Here is a 21,209-nt window from a genome sequence, read left to right on the forward strand (position 1 = left end):
AAATAATGATGTCTTGAAATTTGCAGACAAATAAATGGATCTAAAAAAACATCATATTGAGTGAGGTAACCCAGACTCAGAAAGATAAATATAATATGTAGTCACTCATAAGTGGCTTTTAGGCATAAAGCAAAGAAAAACCACCCTACAATTCACAATACCAGAGAACCTAGACAACAAAAAGGACCCTAAGAAAGACATACATTGATCTAATCTACATGGGAAGTAAAAAAAAAAAAAAAAAGATCTCCTAGGTAAATTGGGAGCATGGGGACCATGAGACAGGGTAGGGGGAGTGGAGGAAAATACATAGCTCAATAAAGACAATTTTTTAAAAAAAAAAAAAAGAGAGAGGATATTCGGAAGAATACAACTAAAGTGCAGAGAGAGAGAAAGAGAGAAAAGGAGGAGGAGGAGGAGGAGGAGGAGGAGGAGAAGAAGAAGAAGAAGAAGAAGAAGAAGAAGAAGAAGAAGGATTGTAAAAGAATAAATAAACAAAAACTGAAACACACACACACACAAAAAAAAAACAGAGCTTACTATGTACCTGGCATGGTAAAATAAGGTAGATAATATGTTCTTCTTCATTTAATTAATGGAGAAAATGAAACTTAAAATTAAAATACAAACAGCAGAGAGCAAGGAATTTCATGAAAAACATTGAAGCAGGGTAAGAAGAAGGAATATAACTAGCTCTGCTCTGGAAATTGAGGCAGAGAGCGGAGAAGTTTTTCTGAAGGAGGTGTTTACTGCTAAGTTCTCCCTAGAGAGAAAGCAGCCATGTGGGGGACTGACAGGAACTAAAACCCATGAGGGAAAGTAGTCATGAGGGCTTTGTATTTCATAGTTGTCCATTGCACACAGAGTCATAACATAATGAAACATTTCCCTGTTGATTATTAATTGATAAGTAGTCTTTGTACTAAGTCTTGTAAATGTCCCCATCTTCCTTTCTACCACCACTTCTCTCTAGATCACCAAACCACCTCATGACACAGTGACTAAATGGTCAAGACCTAGCACAAGGACTGAGTCAGACATCAGAGCTCCACTGACTAAATGCTAAGCACTTTGAGCATTGTTCCTCTTATATATAATACTAGAGATGTCCGTTCTGCCAAAGACACAATAGATGTGGTCCTCAATGTTAAGGCTGCTCCCTCTAAATGAAATAGACAAAAATATCCAGATGAAGAAGTGGATGAGTCTGGGCATGGTTTAGAAATGAAAAGATGAATATTTCCCAACGGAACTGGTGTGGGCCTTAGAAAGGACTCAATAGTTACCACACACACTCCAGGAGGTTGTGGTAATATGACAAGGTAATAGACATGAAATCATTTATTGTTGCTGATAAAATGTGGGCCACTATCCCTATCCCCACTATCCCCAGTGTACCACTGACAGCATCATTGAAACATACCCTACCTGTTATTTGGCCTCTTCTTAGTTCTGTCCAGACAGCAACATGAGAGGTAGACACTCTTAAAGATAACCACAGAAAAGAGGAACAGTATAAGGTCACAATAGGAAGTAAAATTTCCTGAAGTTAAGACAGTGTAGAGATATGTGCACATCAGTTTGAAGACAATGTGTTAATAGATAACTTTCCTTAGTACCGATGACCTGAGACATTCTCAATATCTATGTTAAGTTGGTAGTATCAATGACAATTAATTTGTCTTCTATGATACAAGCATTATATCTGCAAGACTCCCCTTCCAGGATTGTAACAAGAACCTACTGAAACAGCACATGAGAGGATGCTACTCAAAAGTACATTTTGATTCTACCAAAGAGATGTGTGGTAGACAGTGTAGAAACTATCTGCAGGCTACAAAGACTTAGGTATTTGTCTTATATCTTCTTACCTCACCCCATGGCAACCACAGCATATTATATTTATTCCAAAGTATTTACCATCCTTCAGTAGATTAAGGGAATGATTATTGAAGACAGCAGATGACAAAAATATCGTGTGTCTAATATTCTGTGCCTAGAGGCTTAAGTTCAAAGTTTGGTATAATTCCTATGGTACTTTACACCCTCCCCCCAAACACTATATCAAACAATTTTTAAAATTTTGTCAGTAGCTCAAATTCTCTGCCAGTATTTTTCAGCTTTCTCTTTCTTCCTTGAGGAATGAACAACATAGCCTTCTAAAGCTTAAAATAGACTAGACAAAATTTTACAGTCATCAATTAAAGTAAGACATCCAGGCCAGAAACCAAGCTGTCTGACCAACCTTGAACAAGTTGGTTAACCACTAGATGCCCCTAGGAGATGGGAAATTGCTGATATCACCTCAAGGGCTATGGTCAGGTGGAAATTAGTCACTGTTGACCACAGGTATGGAGAGCACTGCCAAACATCATTCTACATGTGACACAATGTTGTAGGAGGCGGCTTGCTTGTTCCCAGCTGTTTAGCCCCAAAATAACCACACAGAAACTGTATGAATTGCAATACAGCAATACTATTTGGCCAATAGTTTAAGCATATTACTAGCTAGCTCTTACATCTAAAATTAACCCATTTACATTATTTTATACTTTACCACAAGGCTCGTGGCCTACTGGCAAGGATCCATATGACAACTGGCATCTTTCACCTCTGATGGCTACATGGTGTCTCCTTGATTCCACCTACCGTAAATATGTATATATATATATACATATATATATTCCAACCTGGCTACATTGCGTTAAGCCATTGGCCAAAAGCAGCGTCTTTATTCATTAACCAATAAAAGCAATACATATACAGAAGGACTTCACACACCAATACAACCTACTCACAATTCCGCACTGTCCCCTGACTCTGTCTGCATTAGCACCTTTCACACTGAGGTACAGATAAAATATAGAACTCTGCAGGTATAAACAAATAGATGGCTTTATTGACTTCTGACTGCTCTCTCCCAACACAGTGTGAGTTTCCTGAGACCAGAGTCTGAATATGTATGTCTTTGAGTCCCTGCTGACCATAGTCCCTGGCATACAATGTACACTTCACAGTCTCTGTTTATTTTTATGGGACTGGGGATTGAACTCTGACCTTCACACGTGCCAGCAAGTACTCTACCACAAATGTCTGTTTAATCAGTGCATTTTATATGTTCACCTTCCAAAAGACCAGCAGATTTCATTTGCATTAGAGACAAAGATCCTTTATGGTGTTCTTTTTTCTACATGAATATTAAGATGTACCAACAGGAACACACACACACACACACACCTCTCAAAGTTCATTTTTCTTCTATTATAGACGCCATGTCATATTCGGGGAATATGACTATATCTAACATTTCTTGTATTCATTCTAGGTGCTTCTAAGAGATGAGGTCTAATAAGAGGCTATCATAGAGGTTGTAGCTTTAAAAGGAATTATGACAACTCTCTGCTGACCTCTGTGGAGCCCTCAAGAAAGGGGTGTTATAAAAACCTAGTCTGACCCTACCCAGACGTTCTGCTTCCCGGTTCAGAGGTGGGATTGTTTGTTAACTCTTTGGCATCCAGAACCCTCCCCAGAGTCTGAACCAATGAGACTTTCCATTTTTGATATTTGGATCTCTCAGTTATAAGCTAAATTGAACCATTTTCTTTATAAGAAGTCTGCCTCAGCTATTTTGTTATAGTGATGACCAGTATAGCTTGAAACTGTTTGGTGATAATATGGCAGTAGATATGAGTATTAAGTAATAAGAAAAAAATTACTAAGTAAATAAAATTGTGAAACAAAGAATGGGGATTTTTAAATCCATAATCAAGTAGATACGTGGAGGTATGAGGCAGCAGGACCTACTCGGGAAATCTGTATCACTAAACAAGGCCAAAATGAAGAGCATGTCTGAATGCATTGAAGGAGTTAAAGATGGGAAGTTTGTTGAGACTCACACTATGCAGAAAAAAGTTTTGTACACTTCCAACTGTGTTCACAGTGCTAGGTCACAATGAGCAGATAAAAGGAGTGCTGTGATTACTGTGTTTTGAACAACACCCGAAGCATCTACATCCCATTCTCAGCATCCTTTATTCTCCTCTGACTCTATTTTTGCATGGCACTTAACCTCACCTGAAACACCATCTAATCTAATGCTTGTCAGTCTCCCCATCACCACCAGAAGATAAGCCTCAGAAGGATAGGGAAGAAAGCACCTGTTTCACTAAATATCTATGTAATAAATATGTAGTTAGTATGTGGGGTAAACACACAACTTTTCATCTTCCAGCTCACCCACTTGTCAGGACATCTTCCTTCTGAGGAATAAGTTATTCTGATGGAGCAACCAACGTTTAATAAAGAATAGGAGGAAAATGTTGAGCAAAATTCTCTGACCACACATTTCATCCACAAATACAGAAAACCACTTAAACGTCAGTAATTCATTCTAACTTTCACCTCAGAGAAAGAGATTTAAGCATCCAGCATGATCCAAAACAGATCTTTAAGGTCAAGTGCCTTCAAAACTATGCAGAAATAGTATGACAGAATGGCTTTATTTGACAAAATTTTATTTCCCTAAAATAATTTCTAATGTTAATGCCATAGGGAGGAAATGTAGGACAATGACAGCTAGGTTTGCATACACCACAGTAATGCTGACCTAATGCTATATAATTTTAATACCTTACAGCACTGGTTCTCAACCTTCCTAATTCTGAGACCTTTTAATACAATTCATAATATTATGGTAACACCAACCATAAAATTGTTTCTTTGCTACTTTATAACTGTAATTTTGCTGCTGTTTTGAACTACAATGTAACTATATGCAGAATATCTGATATGCTAACCCTATGAAAGGGTCACTTGACCTCATAGGAGTCACTACCCACAGGTTGAAAAACTATGCCCTATAATAAAGTGATTAAAATGGACACTCTTCCATAGCCGAACAAGTACTTTTTAACTTTTGTGTATATCTGTTTCATATCATGTGTGCAAATACAGACACCAGTGCCTCTCGTATATCATGTGTCCTCTGTTGTTTCCTGCCTGATCTCCTGGAGACTGGGTTTCCCACTGAACATGGAACAAACTATTTTCAAGCACACTGGCTGGCCAGCAAGCCCCAGCTACTTTCCTGTTTCTGATTCCCATAGTGCTGGAATAACTTGCATGAAGTCACACCTGAATTTCATATGGGTGATAAAAATCTGAATTCAGATTTGAAGCTTACACAACAATCAGTCTTACCTAGTGACCCATCCCCTCAGCCCAGTATTTAGGTGAGCATATTTAGCAAAGTTTTAGCATATTATGGTTCAGAAAGCTCATCTAAACCCCACCATTCTTTCCCAAAATTCAGCATGGTCTTCTTGTTTCTTGATGCTGTCTTACTACTTCAGAAAGAGTTTAATTGCATTGTACTGTGCAACTAACCTCATGGGTTCCAGTGTCATGGGATCATTACTCCTGTTTTTGATTGTGTCTTCTCATCTGACTCATTGGAGTAGGGAAAGTCCACATCCAGCTCTGTCAAGCCACATCCTGCATCCCTGAAAACATGAGATGTCATCTGCACTTGTACATCTCACAGTAGTTCCTGCTATTTAAGCTCCATGTTTTGATGACTTCTTCTAAAAATTTCCTTTGGTTGTGTCTTTTGGAAGAAGGCAGCTGAGCCTTTCCTGGCTCCTTCTTGCCTCACCTGGTGTCTGTTAGATCTGTATCAGAGAGGTTTCATTTTCTTGAGTCTCCATGAGCCAACTCTCCACTGTCACTTCAATGCAGTCTGCACCTCAGTTGCTTACTATTTAGGAAGGTGCCAACTTGTGTTTTACAGGAAACCACCTGTCTGGAACATAATTTTCGAGTTCAAACTCAAGCCACTGCTTGCCAGAGCAATACCTATACCACTGTTCCCACAAAGAAGAGAACTCAACTCTTCTGAAATAACTACACTTTTAAGACGAAGAAACAAACAAATAATTTAAATATTTTTACTGATTGATGAAAGCAAAATATTTCTTAATATTGAATGACAAAATGAAACTTGTAAATTCAATCAAAAAAAACATTTTTAAAAGTTTTCTCCTGTCTCTGTCTGACTTTCTCTATGTTTCTCTGTCTCTCTCTGTTATACACTTCACTCATTATTTCTCTTTATACTGATGGAGAGTGAACCCACAGCCATGTACATGCTAGACAAGTGCTCTATCACAAAACAACATCTCCAACCATCCCTTTTTTTTAATTAAATGATTATGTTGATACAGTCTTTTGAAATTTCAAAAACCATTTAGGGCCTGATATAGTGACATTTTATTTATTTTTTTTAATGAATAAAACTTGCCTAAAGATCAGAAGGGCACAGCTAAGCCACTAGACTCAGGCAGTTGTGACACATACCCTTAATCCCAGGATTTCGGAGACAGAGACAGATGGATCTCTGTACATTCAAGGCCACCCTGTGATACACAAGATCATTGCAGAAACAAATCTAGGTGGTGGGTGCTTCACATTTAATCCCAGTAGTAAGGAGTTATGCATTTAATCCCAGCACTAGAGGGAATATAAAATAAGATGAAAGAGAGGCTTAGTCTGTTTAGTTTGCAGTCACCCAGCCTTGGTAGAAGAAAGACTTGTCTAGTGACTTGGTTGCTTTGCTTTTCTGGTTTTCATGTTGAACCCCAATATCTATCTCTAGGTTTTTATTATTCATGCTACATTTGGCACACAAGATGGGGCACAAACCCACGATTAAGAGTTTCATGCTTTACAGACTGAGCTAGTCAGGCCACAACCCGAGATATTTCTTCAACTTGTGTACTAGCTAGTTTTATATCAACATGACACAGAGTCATTTGAAAAGAAAAAAGTTCAATTAAGGAAAAATGCTGACTGGGCAAGCTGGCCCTGAGGGCATGTGAATGGAAAAGTGGGTCACACCTAACCACCCCAACCCCTTGTGGTGTCCTAGATGCGGGAAAGATGCCCTCCTTCTCCCTTACTCCTCAGCACCTGCAACAGGCAATGGAGCTGATCCTTTCCCTTTCCAGATGCAGCACACAGGAAACGGAGCCCTGTACCTCATCCGGGCAGCACAGTAAAGATGACCCTGTTCAGGGCAGAGGTGAGCAGGCCCCAGGAACTAGATCTGGCCCCATCCATTATCTCTGCCCATTATCTACCTTATGGTGGAAGGGATGAGAGAGAGATGTCCCCAACCCCACCACCCTGTGGTGGGGTACAAAAGCTGGCCCTGAAAAGTAAAAGAGATGTTCCTCTCATCAGCAACAGTACTTGGGATTGGTTCCTGCACTTCACCTAGGCAACAAAGTAGAGCTAGTCCTGATCTTGTAAGTATAGGTGAGCCAATCCTGAGGGCATGAACGCAGAACTGACCCCATCCTTTGCTCATTGCTGCATAGGGTGACTTAACTGGGCAATGTCAGAGAGCTCACCCTGGTGGTGAGGATGGGGAGAGCTGGTGAGCTGACCAACCCTGTAGCCACTCAGGCCCTGAACCAGGGTTATGAGATGAGCCATGCCAACATCCATCCCATCTGTAATCTGCTGGAGCACTTGAAGGGGTTAGTCCTGCAGACCCAAAGCTGCGGAATCTCCATAACATAGGACAGCAACAGAAATTTCAAGAGGAGCCCCAGTAAGGGCCCAGTGACAGTTATGTCACAGAAACTAGGGGCCTCAAACCAGTCCAATGTCTCTTTGCAATAAACACGTTCAATTAGAGATATATGAACAAAAGGATATAATGTGTGACTCAGTGTGACTCAGAAAAGTTACTTCACTCAACTGCCGACTGAGATGAATCTAGCACACAGGTTACACCATGAAAAATCTGATTAACAGCGCCCCCATTCAGCAGGAAGCAGTTTGGAGAGAAATAACTGCGCCCATATTCCCAAATATTGTTTATAAATGTTCTTTTACATTTAAAGGGGGATATGATATAGATATGAATAATTTGCATTGATATGGATTTTGCTTTAGTGATTTAAATTTAAGGTCAATCTTGTTATATATATATATATATGTATGTATATATTTCTGATCTTGACTAAGGTATTATGATTGTGTAGTTCGTTTAAAAATATAACATATATAGGTGGTTAATGGATAATCATTAATGATAGTCAAGCTTGTAGTCATGTTAGTTAGCTTTTCTAGATATATAGAGATATGTTTCAGTTAAATAGGCATTTTTCGTATCTTTCAAAGACTACAGAATATGGCCTTTTTAAATGCTTTTCATGACAGTGAGACACTCTGCTCCTGGCAGCACCAATCTACTTCAAGAGGAAGATGGACATCGAAGAGGATCCTTATGGAGTGTGATAGCCATTTGGGCAAGAAACTGCTCTTGCCTGGACTGTCGCATAAACTGGACACAGAGAACCCTCAGAGAGAGGACTACTGAACTTGCCTAAAGGTGAGATGATCTTTCAGGGTCCCTGATTCATGAAAGAGTCTGCGAGACATTCTGCAGGACACAGCAGATAGTGACTGAACTGCCTTTGAAATTTCCTGCTTCATTGAAATATCTGCTGGATACTATGGGCCTGTAGGCCGAAGGTGGATGCCCCAACGGTACAGAGGAACTTTGGGTGACTGTCCAGGCAGTGAGATGTCTCTGTCACTTCTAGAGTTTTGCAAGTTTCTTACTTGTTTACTTAGGTAATATTATATCCTTCTGGAGTCTTTGATGCAGTTGAAGAATATATAGATAGTTAGAGTTTTCCTTAGTTATGATAAAAGATAAAGTAGATGTAAATATTGTAACTGTAATTCTTGCTTTATAACTGTTTTGTTATATGTAATTTTGCTATGTTAAAGTTAAAGCCTTCCTTTTTGTTTAAACAGAAAAAGGGGAAATGATGGAGGAAGGTCATTGGCTAATAAAGCAACTGCCTTGGCCCATTTTATAGGTTAGAACTTAGGTGGGTGGAGTAAACAGAACAGAATGCTGGGAGGAAGAGGAAGTGAGCTCAGACTCAATAGCTCTGCTCTCTGGGGCAGACATGATGAAGCTCCGACCCAGGATGGACGTAGGCTAGAATCTTCCCGGTAAGCGCACCTCAGTGCTACACACATTAATAGAAATGGGCCAGGCAGTGTTTAAATGAATACAGTTTGTGTGTTGTTATTTTGGGGCATAAGCTAGCCAGGCGGCCAGGAGCTGGGCTGTGGGAAGAGGCCCGCAGCTAATACTACAGAATGGCTTCCATGAAGAAATTTTTCTTTTCTCTTAAATTTTATTTTATGTTATTATTTTCATGGGAGGTTGTAAGAAGAGAGGGCAAATATGAAGGGACAGGGAGATGAATGGTATTGAGATGCATAATGTGAAAAACACAAATAATAAATTAAAAGTACAATGGTTTAAGTAAAATGTTGCAGGTCCCTGAGTGGCAGCAGTGGGAAGCAGATCATGAGACCACACCACAGGTCCCCAAGCAGCAGCAGGCAGTGGGCAGCAGGTCCTGAGACCACGACAGGCCACAAAGGCAGCCAGTTCTGGTTAGGGAGCAAGTCCTAGGCAGGGAGTCACATGGTGGGTGAGAGACTGAGATAGATAGACATGTCACAAGACGACCCTGCAGGTCTCTGAAGGCAGTTGCTTCTGGGCAGGGAGCCACACATCAGGTGAGAAAAAGAGACATGGATAGGCATGCCATGCAGAATGAGGTTGGATATTTATTTAGTGGGTTATGGGGGGAAAAGGGGGAGAGGAAGAGCAGAGAGGGAGGCAGAGAGAGAGAGAAACAGAGGGGGGAGGGAAGAAGTAGGGAGAGGGAGAGATAAAAGCTGCTCTAAAGAAAAAGAAAAATGCCCCCACCAGACTGACCTGTGGGCAAGTCTGTGGTGGATTTTCTTGATTGATGATTGACATGGGATGGCTCAGCCCATGGTGGGTTGGTGTTCCTGGGTACAATAAAATATCAGGCTGAATAAGCCATAGAAAGCAAGCTAGTAAGCACCACTCCTGAATGGCTGCTGCTTCACTTCTTTCCTCCAGGATCCTTGAGTTTCTGCCCTTTCTTCCCTCTGTGGTGGAGTGTGAAGTAAAGTCTACTTTCCAAGTTGCTTTTGATTGTTGTGTTTCATCACAGTCATAGAAACCCTAACAAAAACAACTTACGAATGAACACAGTAACTGGTCAGCAATGCCTAAATGACGTTAAAAGGCAGGAGACTCTTGTGAGAGACAAAATACTCATCTTCACATCTGCATTACTCCTCCTTGTTCCACATCCCATGGGGATGATGCATATGAGCTGAGTCCTCACGCAGTGCATCTGTGTCACAGTGGAGAAATTCTAGTTTAGGAAAAGTCCCATTTTATCAGCAATTGCTAACAAATCCACCCAAGTTCTACAAAGAGAGCTATCATTTGATAGGCTATTGTCCTTATTATCCTAATCAGGAAGGAAAAATTCCCTCTATCTGTTGTACAAAGAGGCTGCTTGTTAGTTCCCAGCCACCTGACCAGCTTAGACCCAAAATAATCACACAGAAATTGTATTAATTAAGTCACGGTTTGGCCCATTAGCTCTAGCTTCTTATTGGCTAACTCTTATATATTAATTTAACCCATTTCTATTAATCTGTATATCACCATGAGGTTGTGGCCTACCAGCAAAGTTTCAGCACACATATTTCAGCAGTAGTTCCATGGCATATCTCAACTCTGCCCTTCTTCCTCCCAGCATTCAGCTTAGTTTTCCCCACATAGCTAAATTCTGCCCTGCTATAGGTCCAAAGCAGTTTCTTTATTCATTAACCAATAAAGCAACACATAGACAAAAGGATCTCCCACACCATCATCTTAGGGAAAAATAAAAACTTTCAAATCTCTTTGCAAATGTGCATGACAATTGCAATTTAAAAGAGAATTTGGAGGCAGGAGGAGCTGCTTCCGGATGTTCAGAAACAGTAAGAATGGAGTTCTACAATATCAGTAGCTTGAAATATAGTCTTTAAGGACATAAAAGATTGTGTTTCTCTAAGTGACTGAGAAACAATGCAACTCATACACCTAAGGTTCAAGGACCATTATGGAAGAGGGGAAGAAAGATTGAAAGAGTCAGGGGGAAGGATGACTGCTAAGAAATAATGTCTTTTAGACACGACAGGGAAGCCGTACTGTTTAGATCCCAACAATATGGCCACCTAAATGAGACCTGCACAATGACAACACCAACTGACATATTCAAGTGGATAAGGGAAATTTCACAAGGTACCACCCCTGGAGGAAGACCTACAGGCAATCAACAGTGGCTGAGAAAGAGAATAAGTATTCTCCAAATATGAACTCCCCAATAGGTTATTCAATTTGAAGTGGCCATCTCTAAGCAAGTGTACATAAAAGCAACATTAAAGGAACTCAGTAGGGTGCATGTGTGTGTGTGTGTGTGTGTGTGTGTGTGTTTGTGCGGGCGCGTGTGCGTACATTACTACTGCTGATTGATGTAAAGTAAATGACAGGAAAGACTTTCCAATTATGCACACTATTAGGAATGTGAAGATTTTATTTTTATATTGTAAATATAAAGAAAATCCCATTTCATTAAAAATATGAGAACATGAGCAAGGAAGTCAGGACCACGAGGGGTGCACCCACCCACTGTGACAGTGGAACTGATCTATTGGGAGCTCACCAAGGCCAGCGGGACTGGAACTGAATGAGCATGGGATGAAACCGAACTTTCTGAACATGGCGGACAATGAAGGCTGATGAGAAGCCGAGGACAATGGCACTAGGTTTCGATCCTAATACATGAACTGGCTTTGTGGGAGCCTAGCCTGTTTGGATGCTCACCCTCCTGGACCTGGATAGAAGTGGGAGGACCTTGAACTTCCCACAGGGCAGGGAATCTGGACTGCTCTTCATTCTGGAGAGGGAGGGGGAATGGAGTGGGGGGGAGGGGAGAGGAGTAGAGGGAGGGGGCAATGTGTGGGAGGAGAGGGAGGGAAATGGGAAATGGGGAGGAGGCTGAAATTTTTTTTTCAACAACTAAGAAAAATAAACAAAAAAATAAAGAAAAAATATAAAAATATAAAGTTAGGGGATGGAGAGATGCCTCAGTGGTTAAAAGCTTTTCCTGTTCCTCTAGAGGACTGGGATTCTGTTCCTAACATTTACAGAAGATGTCTCACAACTGCCTGTAATTTCATCTCCAGCGAATCCTTACCATCCTCTGTCCCCCAAAGCACCTACATGCATTTGGCACACAGAAACAAGCATACACATGTAGTTAAAATGTCACTTAAAATATATAGTAAGTATATAATTTTCATTTTGTGCCTTTTCCTCCCTCCCTGAAGTCAGAGCATAATCTGCATAATCCTCACTCTTAGCTAAGGTTGCTTGTACCTTGAATTTCACCAAAAAATAGAATTGATATGATGAGAATCACCTTTTTTCCCCACAAGCAAGCCAACTTATTCATGACCACAAACATCTTTCTTCCAGTCAGTCTATAGAGACTCTGCTTCTTCTCTTCCAAGACTTTACACTTCAGTTTCCTCTCCGGAGCTGTTGATGGTGGTCACTTTGTCATCGTCATCATTTTTTTCCAATTATCCTGCCCCTCTATATTGAATTGTCAATCATCTTTTCATTACTGGCTGTCTTATCAATATCTACATATCTAAGTTCATTTCTATTGCTGAGAAAGAAGAAACCAAGGTGGCTTATAAAAGAAGACATTCAATTGGGGGCTAGCTTACACTCTTTGAGGGTGAGCTCATGACCATGGTCGAGAGCATGAGAGGAGGCAGGCAGGCATGGCAGTGGCGCAGTAGCTCAGAGCTTACATCTGATCCATAGGCCAAGCGATGGGAGACTGAGCCTGGTGTAGGCTTCTGAAACTTCAGAGTTCATTGTCCATCACCCATCACACACAACAAGGCCACACTTCCTCCAACAAGACTATTCCTCCTAGTTCTTACCAAACAGTCCACCAGCTGGGAACCAAACACTCAAATATATTAGCCCGTAGGGTCCATTCTCATCCAAACCACCATTCTACATATACTTTAAAACATTCCTAGTGAAATCTTTACTGGATAGCCTTGACTCCCTTCTTGGGCTAAAACTTCAGTCCTCCCTTATTCAGAAATTGGGTGAATAGTTACCATGTTCACTTCCTTATCTTTTTGCCTCTTCTATTAATCATCATTGAGTTCCTGCCACTCCACAGGAATTACTATGCTTTGGGTAACTATATGTATTATTTACATAAAATTCCAATTCATAATGTTAAATTAATAATAACTCATCTGTTCTACAAAAAACATAATTTATAGACTACAAACACTGCCTGCTTTCTTTCCTTCATAGTGCTGTGGTGAATCAAAGATACCATGCAAATAAACGCACTGAAAACACAAGAAACCACATGTAAAGTACTATAATTTTCAGGCTGATGGATCAAGGTTTGGATTTTTATACTTCTTACCGAACCCCATTGTAACTCAAAAAAAAAAGTCTAGAAAATAATGAATTTTTCATAGACATTTGTTAAACATAAAGAATGAATTCCATCTGAAGATCTGTGGAGAATCTTGCCTGCGTATGAGTGGAGACACACAACTATTGCAGTGTTACACTCTAAAAGACAAGCAGACAAACCACACTTTCTAGCAAAATGTAGCAATCTCTACAAATTACCTGTCATCCTGAGTAGCTGGTAAGCCTACCTACTTTTTGTTCAAGAAATATCTGCACCTCGAAAAAGAGCTCTTCTTGTCTAAATTCCTACTTAATGCAGGAGCCATCTCAAGCATCACACCATAAATACGTGTCTAAAAGACATGACTTTTATGCTTAGCCAAGACTCAAGCAGAGAAGCAAATCAATGCCATCGTCTAAAATCTGGTATGAGTCATGACAGACTACAGAAGTGTACTCCTTGCCATCGGTGAACACTTGCTTTCTGGGGAAGTTAAAAGTAGCTAAAGAGCATCCTGAGGCTCTGAGCCATGGGCACCACAACCATCACACTAGGAAGTTACACTTAAATTACAGTGGTCTCCTGTTTTCAAAATATTTCAATTTTGATGGTCCGTATTATGTCATCCTCTTGGACTTTGAAGATTTTCTGGCATAGTCTGATGAGGGACCTGGAGGAGTGAACACTTAGCATTGCATCTGAAATAAAAGCGTGGCTTTCAGATAAATCCTTTAGCGTGGTATCATCCTATTGTGTTACTGTCTGTGGGGGAGAACAAGAGAGACTGACTTATGGTCTGTCCTGCTGTCAGAGTAAACCATGCTGCAACAGGGATTTAAAGCTCGTGACTCATTGTCAAGTCCAGCTCCCTTTACACACTTGAACAGATGCTAAGCTTTGAAAAATGCATTTTTTTAAAAAGAAATCGTTTTCTTCTTTTAGAGACAGGGTCTTTCTCCATAGTCCTGTCTATTCTGGAACTCACTATGTAAACCAAGCTGGCCTTGAACTCAGAGACATCCACCTGCCTATGCTTATCACATCCTGGAAATAAATGCATGCACCATCACACCCAGTCATTGTTTTAAATAACTATCATTTAATCTTGAAGGTCTAATAAATGTACTTGTATATGTGCATTTATGGTAACTATGATTTTACCAAACATCCCAATTTGTTATTCTATGTGGGAAATTGGCAAGGTAGTGTTAATGACAGATATCTAGCACAGAAGTGTTAAGGAGTAAATAAAGAAGCAGTAAAGAATAAAGCAGGAATTAGAGTGGGATTCAGTTCATTGCTCAGAATATGTAGCTAGCATCTGTGAGGTCCTAGGTTTAAGCCCCAGCATAGCCAAAAGAATAAGTAGAAACTAGGCTCTGTTCTGCTTCTAGATTAGAGAGAGACACATATGTGTAGCTAAGAAAAAGGTGTTAGCTTTCGCACGACCCAGCACCCCCAGCACCTCTCCCCAACCCTGCCCCGCTGTATGCTAGGACCAGTGCTCAACTACAGTCTTAAGCTCCTAAACTAAGGCGACCCACCCAGAGCGGTGAGTGCCTGCCAGCCGGGCAGGCCTCAGGGTCCCCTGTAAGGGAGCCGGGCACCTTCAGCTCCGGCACCAGGCTTCCTGCGCGCTCCTGGATACCACCCCCACCCCCCCCCCCACTTGCTCCATTCATCCTGTTGGCCCTGGATCATTGGGCTACCGGCGGCCCTGTTTAGTTGCTGAGGAATCCCATCAGGACGGTTGCGGAGGAATCCCATCTGGAAGGGAACGGTTCCTGCTTCTACACTGAAGAGATATACCCTGAGAGTCAATCACAGCAAAGTCTGGACCAAGAGACCAGGCCTCTCCTGGCTCCATTTGAAGGAAGAGATGGGAAGGCGCCAATACAAGAATTCCTCCAACAATCTGAAAGGCAACATGACACCACCAGAAACCAGGGATCCCGAAATAAGAAGAATTGTACACCCTACTCCTGAAGAAATAGAAGAAATCGACTCAAAAGTGAACTATATGAAAATAATAGAGGACCTTAAACAGGAGGTGAAAAACTGCCATAAACAATTAGAGATTACAAACAAAAAGGTAGAGGAAATGAATAAATCGCTCAAAGACACGCAAGAAAACCAAGAGAAACAAGAAAAAGCAATCAAACAGGTTAGGGAAGCGATTCAAGACATGAAGAATGAAATGGAAGCAATGAAGAAAGCACAAACCGAGGGAAGAATGGAGATGGAAAATCTGGGTAAACGAACAGGAATGACAGAAACAAGTACTAACAACAGATTACAAGAGATAGAAGAGAGAATATCAGACACTGAAGATACCATAGAAAAAATAAACACACTGATCAAAGAAAACAGCAAAACCAACAAATTCTCATCACAAAACATTCAGGAAATTTGGGACACAATAAAAAGACCAAACCTAAGAATAATTGGAGTAGAAGAAGGAGAAGAAGTGCAGCTCAACGGTACAGAAAATATACTTAATAAAATTATAGAAGAAAACTTCCCCAACCTAAAGAAAGAGGTACCTATGAAGGTTCAAGAAGCATACAGAACACCAAATAGGCTGGATCAAAAAAAAAACATCCCCTCGCCATATAATAATCAAAACACAAAATACACAGAATAAAGAAAGAATATTAAGAGCCGCAAAGGAAAAAGGCCAAGTTACTTATAAAGGTAAACCTATCAGACTTACACCTGACTTCTCTATGGAAACCATGAAAGCCAGAAGGTCCTGGATAGATGTACTGCAAAAACTAAGAGATCATGGATGCAAGCCCAGACTACTATATCCAGCCAAGCTTTCGTTCACTATAAATGGAGAAAACAAAATTTTCCAGGATAAAAACAAATTCAAACAATACGTAGCCACAAATCCAGCCTTACAGAAAATTATAGAAGGAAAATCACTAACCAAGGAGTCCAACAATGCCCACAATAACTCAGTCATCTAGAGACCTTTCACCAGCGCAACTCAAAGAAGGGAAACACACAAACCCTACTACTAAAAAAGTGACCGGAGTTAACAACCACTGGTCATTAATATCACTTAATGTCAATGGGCTCAACTCACCTATAAAAAGGCACAGGCTAAGGGATTGGATACGAAAACAGGATCCAACGTTCTGCTGTCTACAAGAAACACACCTCAACCACAAAGACAGGCACCTACTCAGAGTAAAGGGCTGGGAAAAGGCTTATCAAGCAAATAGTCCTAAGAAACAAGCAGGTGTGGCCATATTAATTTCTAACAAAGTTGACTTCAAACTTAAATCAATCAGAAGAGATGGAGAGGGACATTTTATACTCATAACAGGAACAATTCATCAGGATGAAGTCTCAATCCTGAATATCTATGCCCTGAATATAAAAGCGCCCACGTATGTAAAAGAAACATTACTAAAACTCAAGGCAGACATCAAACCACACACACTAATAGTAGGAGACTTCAACACTCCTCTATCACCAATGGACAGGCCAATCAAACAGAAACCTAACAGAGAAATTAGAGAATTAATGGAGGTAATGAAGCAAATGGACTTAACAGACATCTATAGATTATTCCACCCAAAGAGGAAAGAATATACCTCTTCTCTGCAGCTCATGGAACCTTCTCGAAAATTGACCACATACTCGGTAACAAAGCTAACTTACACAGTTACAAAAAAATATTAGTAACCACCTGTGTCTTATCAGATCACCATGGATTAAAGTTAGAATTCAACAACAATGCTACCCCCAGAAAGCCTACAAACTCATGGAAACTGAACAGTCAACTTCTGAACCATACCTGGATTAAGGAAGAAATAAAGAAAGAAATTAAAGTCTTCCTTGAATTCAATGAAAATAAAGAAACAACATACTCGAACTTATGGGACACTATGAAAGCAGTGCTAAGAGGAAAGTTCATCGCACTAAGTGCCCACTTAAAGAAAACAGAGAAAGCACATATTGAAGACTTAACAGCCCACCTGAAAGCTCTAGAAAAAAAAGAAGCAGACTCACCTAGAAGGAGTAGAAGATTGGAAATAATCAAACTGAGGGCTGAAATCAACAAAATAGAAACACAGAAAACAATCCAAAGAATCAATGAAACAAAAAGCTGGTTCCTGGAGAAAATCAACAAGATTGATAAACCCCTATCCAAACTAATCAAACGGCAGAGAGAGAATACGCAAATTAATAAGATCAGAAATGAAAAGGGGGACATAACCACAGACACAGAGGAAATTCAGAGAATCATCAGATCATATTACAAAAGCCTGTATAACACAAAACTGGAAAATGTAAAAGAAATGGACACTTTTTTAGATAAATACCATATACCAAAGTTACACCAGGACCAGGTGAACAATCTAAACAGACCTGTTGGTAGCGAAGAATTAGAAGCTGTTATCAAAAACCTCCCTACCAAAAAAAGCCCAGGACCAGATGGTTTCAATGTGGAATTCTACCAGAACTTCCAAGAAGAGCTAATACCCATACTCCTTAATGTATTCCACAATATAGAAACAGAAGGGTCATTACCTAATTCCTTTTATGAAGCTACAGTTACTCTGATACCAAAACCACACAAAGACTCAACCAGGAAAGAGAATTACAGGCCAATCTCACTCATGAACATCGACGCAAAAATGTTCAACAAAATACTGGCAAACCGAATCCAAGAACACATTAGGAAAATTATCCATTATGATCAAGTAGGCTTCATTCCTGAGATGCAGGGCTGGTTCAACATACGAAAATCTATCAATGTAATCCAGCATATAAATAAACTGAAGGAAAATAACCATATGATCATCTCATTAGATGCTGAAAAAGCATTCGACAAAATTCAACATCCATTTATGTTAAAAGTCTTGGAGAGATTAGGGATACAAGGGTCATACCTAAATATAATAAAAGCTATATACAGCAAGCCGACAGCTAACATCAAATTAAACGGAGAGAAACTCAAAGCCGTCCCGCTTAACTCAGGAACACGACAAGGATGTCCACTCTCTCCATACCTCTTCAATATAGTACTTGAAGTTCTAGCAATAGCAATAAGACAACATAATGGGATCAAGGGGATTCGAATTGGAAAGGAAGAAGTTAAACTTTCGTTATTCGCAGATGATATGATAGTGTACTTAAGCGACCCCCAAAACTCCACCAAAGAACTTTTACAGCTGATAAACAGCTTTAGTAATGTGGCAGGATACAAGATCAACTCCAAAAAACCAGTCGCCCTCTTATACACAAAGGATAGGGAAGCAGAGAGGGAAATCAGAGAAGCTTCACCATTCACGATAGCCACAAACAGCATTAAATATCTTGGGGTAAATCTAACCAAGGAAGTGAAAGATCTATTTGACAAGAACTTTAAGGCATTGAAGAAAGAAATTGAAGGGGATACCAAAAAAAGGATGGATCTACCTTGCTCTTGGATTGGGAGGATCAACATAGTAAAAATGGCAATTCTACCTAAGGCAATTTATAGATTCAATGCAATCCCCATCAAGATCCCATCAAAATTCTTCACAGATCTGGAGAGGGCAATAATCAACTTTATATGGAAAAACAAAAAACCCAGGATAGCCAAAACAATCCTATACAATAAAGGATCTTCTGGAGGCATTACCATCCCTGACTTCAAACTCTATTACAGAGCTACAGTAATGAAAACAGTGTGGTACTGGCATAAAAACAGAGAAGTCGACCAATGGAATCGTATAGAAGACCCGGATTTTAACCCACAAACCTATGAACACCTCATTTTTGATAAAGGAGCTAAAAGTATACAATGGAAGAAAGAAAGCATCTTCAACAAATGGTGCTGGCACAACTGGATGTCAACCTGTAGAAGAATGAAAATAGACCCACATCTTTCACCGTGCACAAAACTCAAGTCCAAATGGATTAAAGACCTCAATATCAGCCCGAACACACTGAAAAGGATAGAAGAGAAAGTGGGAAATACCCTACAACAGATGGGCACAGGAGATCGCTTCCTATGTATAACCCCAGAAGCACAGACACTAAGAGCAACATTGAATAAATGGGACCTACTAAAACTGAGAAGCTTCTGCAAAGCAAAGGACACTGTCACTAAGACACAAAGGCAACCTACTGACTGGGAGAAGATCTTCACCAACCCCGCAACAGACAAAGATCTGATCTCCAAAATATATAGAGAACTCAAGAAACTAGACTTTAAAATGCTAATTAACCCAATTAAAAAAATGGGCCACTGATCTGAACAGAGAATTCTCAACAGAAGAAGTTCAAATGGCCAAAAGACACTTAAGGTCATGCTCAACTTCCTTAGCAATCAGGGAAATGCAAATCAAAACAACTTTGAGATATCATCTTACACCTGTGAGAATGGCTAAAGTCAAAAACACCAACGATAGCCTTTGCTGGAGAGGTTGTGGAGGAAGGGGTACCCTCATCCATTGCTGGTGGGAATGCAATCTTGTGCAACCACTATGGAAGTCAGTGTTTCGGTTTCTTAGGAAATTCGGGATCAACCTACCCCTGGACCCAGCAATACCACTCTTGGGAATATACCCAAGAAATGCCCTATCATATGACAAAAGCATTTGTTCAACTATGTTCATAGCAGTATTATTTGTAATAGCCAGAAGCTGGAAACAACCTAGATGCCCTTCAATGGAAGAATGGATGAAGAAAGTATGGAATATCTACACATTAGAGTATATTCAGCGGTAAAAAACAATGACTTCTCGAATTTTGCATGCAAATGGATGGAAATAGAAAACACTATCCTGAGTGAGGTATCCCAGACCCAAAAAGATGAACATGGGTTGTACTCACTCATAATTGGTTTCTAGCCATAAATAAGGGTCACGGAGTCTACAATAGGTGAATCAAAAGAAGCTAAGTAAGAAGGGGAACCCAAGGAAAAACATATAGTTATCCTCTTGGCTAAGGGAAGTAGACAAAATTGCCGGGGAGAAAATTGGGATCTTGGGGTGGGGTGGGTTGGGGGTAAGGGGAGATGGGGAGAGAAAAGTTAGAAGGGAAGGAGGTCGGGCCTTGGGAAAGCAGGAGGATTGGGATAAAGTAAGGTTGGACAGGGGAGCACGGAACCACAATTCTTAGTTAAGGGAGCCACTTTAGGGTTGGCAAGAGACCTGACCCTAGAGGGGCTCCCAGGTGCCCAAGCTGAGGTCCCCAGTTAGTTCCTTGGGCAGTTGAGAATAGGGAACCTGAAATGACCCTATCCTTGAGCAATACTGACGAATATCTTGCATATCATCATAGAACCTTCATCTGGTGATGGATGGAGATAGAGACAGAGACCCACACTGGAGCACTGGACTGAGCTCCCAAAGTCCCAATGAGGAGCAGAAGGAGGGAGAACATGAGCAAAGAAGTCGGGACCACGAGGGATGCACCCACCCACTGAGACAGTGGAGCTGATCTATTGAGAGCTCACCAAGACCAGCTGGACTGTGACTGAAAAAGCATGGGATAAAACTGGACTCTCTGAACATGGCGAACTATGAGGGCTGATGAGACGCAAAGGACAATGGCACGGGGGTTTGATCCTACGTAATGTGATGGCTTTGTGGGAGCCCAGCCAGTTTGGATGTTCACCTTCCTAGATATGGACGGAGGTGGGAGGTCCTAGGTCTTACCACAGGGCAGAAAACCCTGACTGGTCTTTGGACTGGAGAGGGAGGGGGAAAGGAGTGGGGGGAGGGGGAGAAGGGTGGGAGGAGGGGACGTAGGGGGGAAGGAGGGGGAGGGAAATGGGAG

At 40.7% G+C, this 21,209-nt stretch overlaps 1 long non-coding RNA gene across 1 annotated transcript; it reads right to left on the reverse strand.

Annotated features, from left to right (window-relative positions):
* Positions 1–1,460: 1,460 nt before the first annotated feature.
* LOC121449076 lies at positions 1,461–5,664 on the reverse strand. The gene is made up of 3 exons (XR_005974479.1): positions 5,654–5,664; positions 5,386–5,501; positions 1,461–1,484 (listed from the first exon to the last, which is right to left on the reverse strand). It is a non-coding gene; the product is annotated as an uncharacterized LOC121449076 (long non-coding RNA).
* Positions 5,665–21,209: the final 15,545 nt, after the last annotated feature.

This window comes from Microtus oregoni, unplaced genomic scaffold (genome assembly GCF_018167655.1).
Source record: "Microtus oregoni isolate MIOR12 unplaced genomic scaffold, Mior012 000006F_ref0000085, whole genome shotgun sequence".
Lineage (NCBI taxonomy): Eukaryota > Metazoa > Chordata > Mammalia > Rodentia > Cricetidae > Microtus > Microtus oregoni.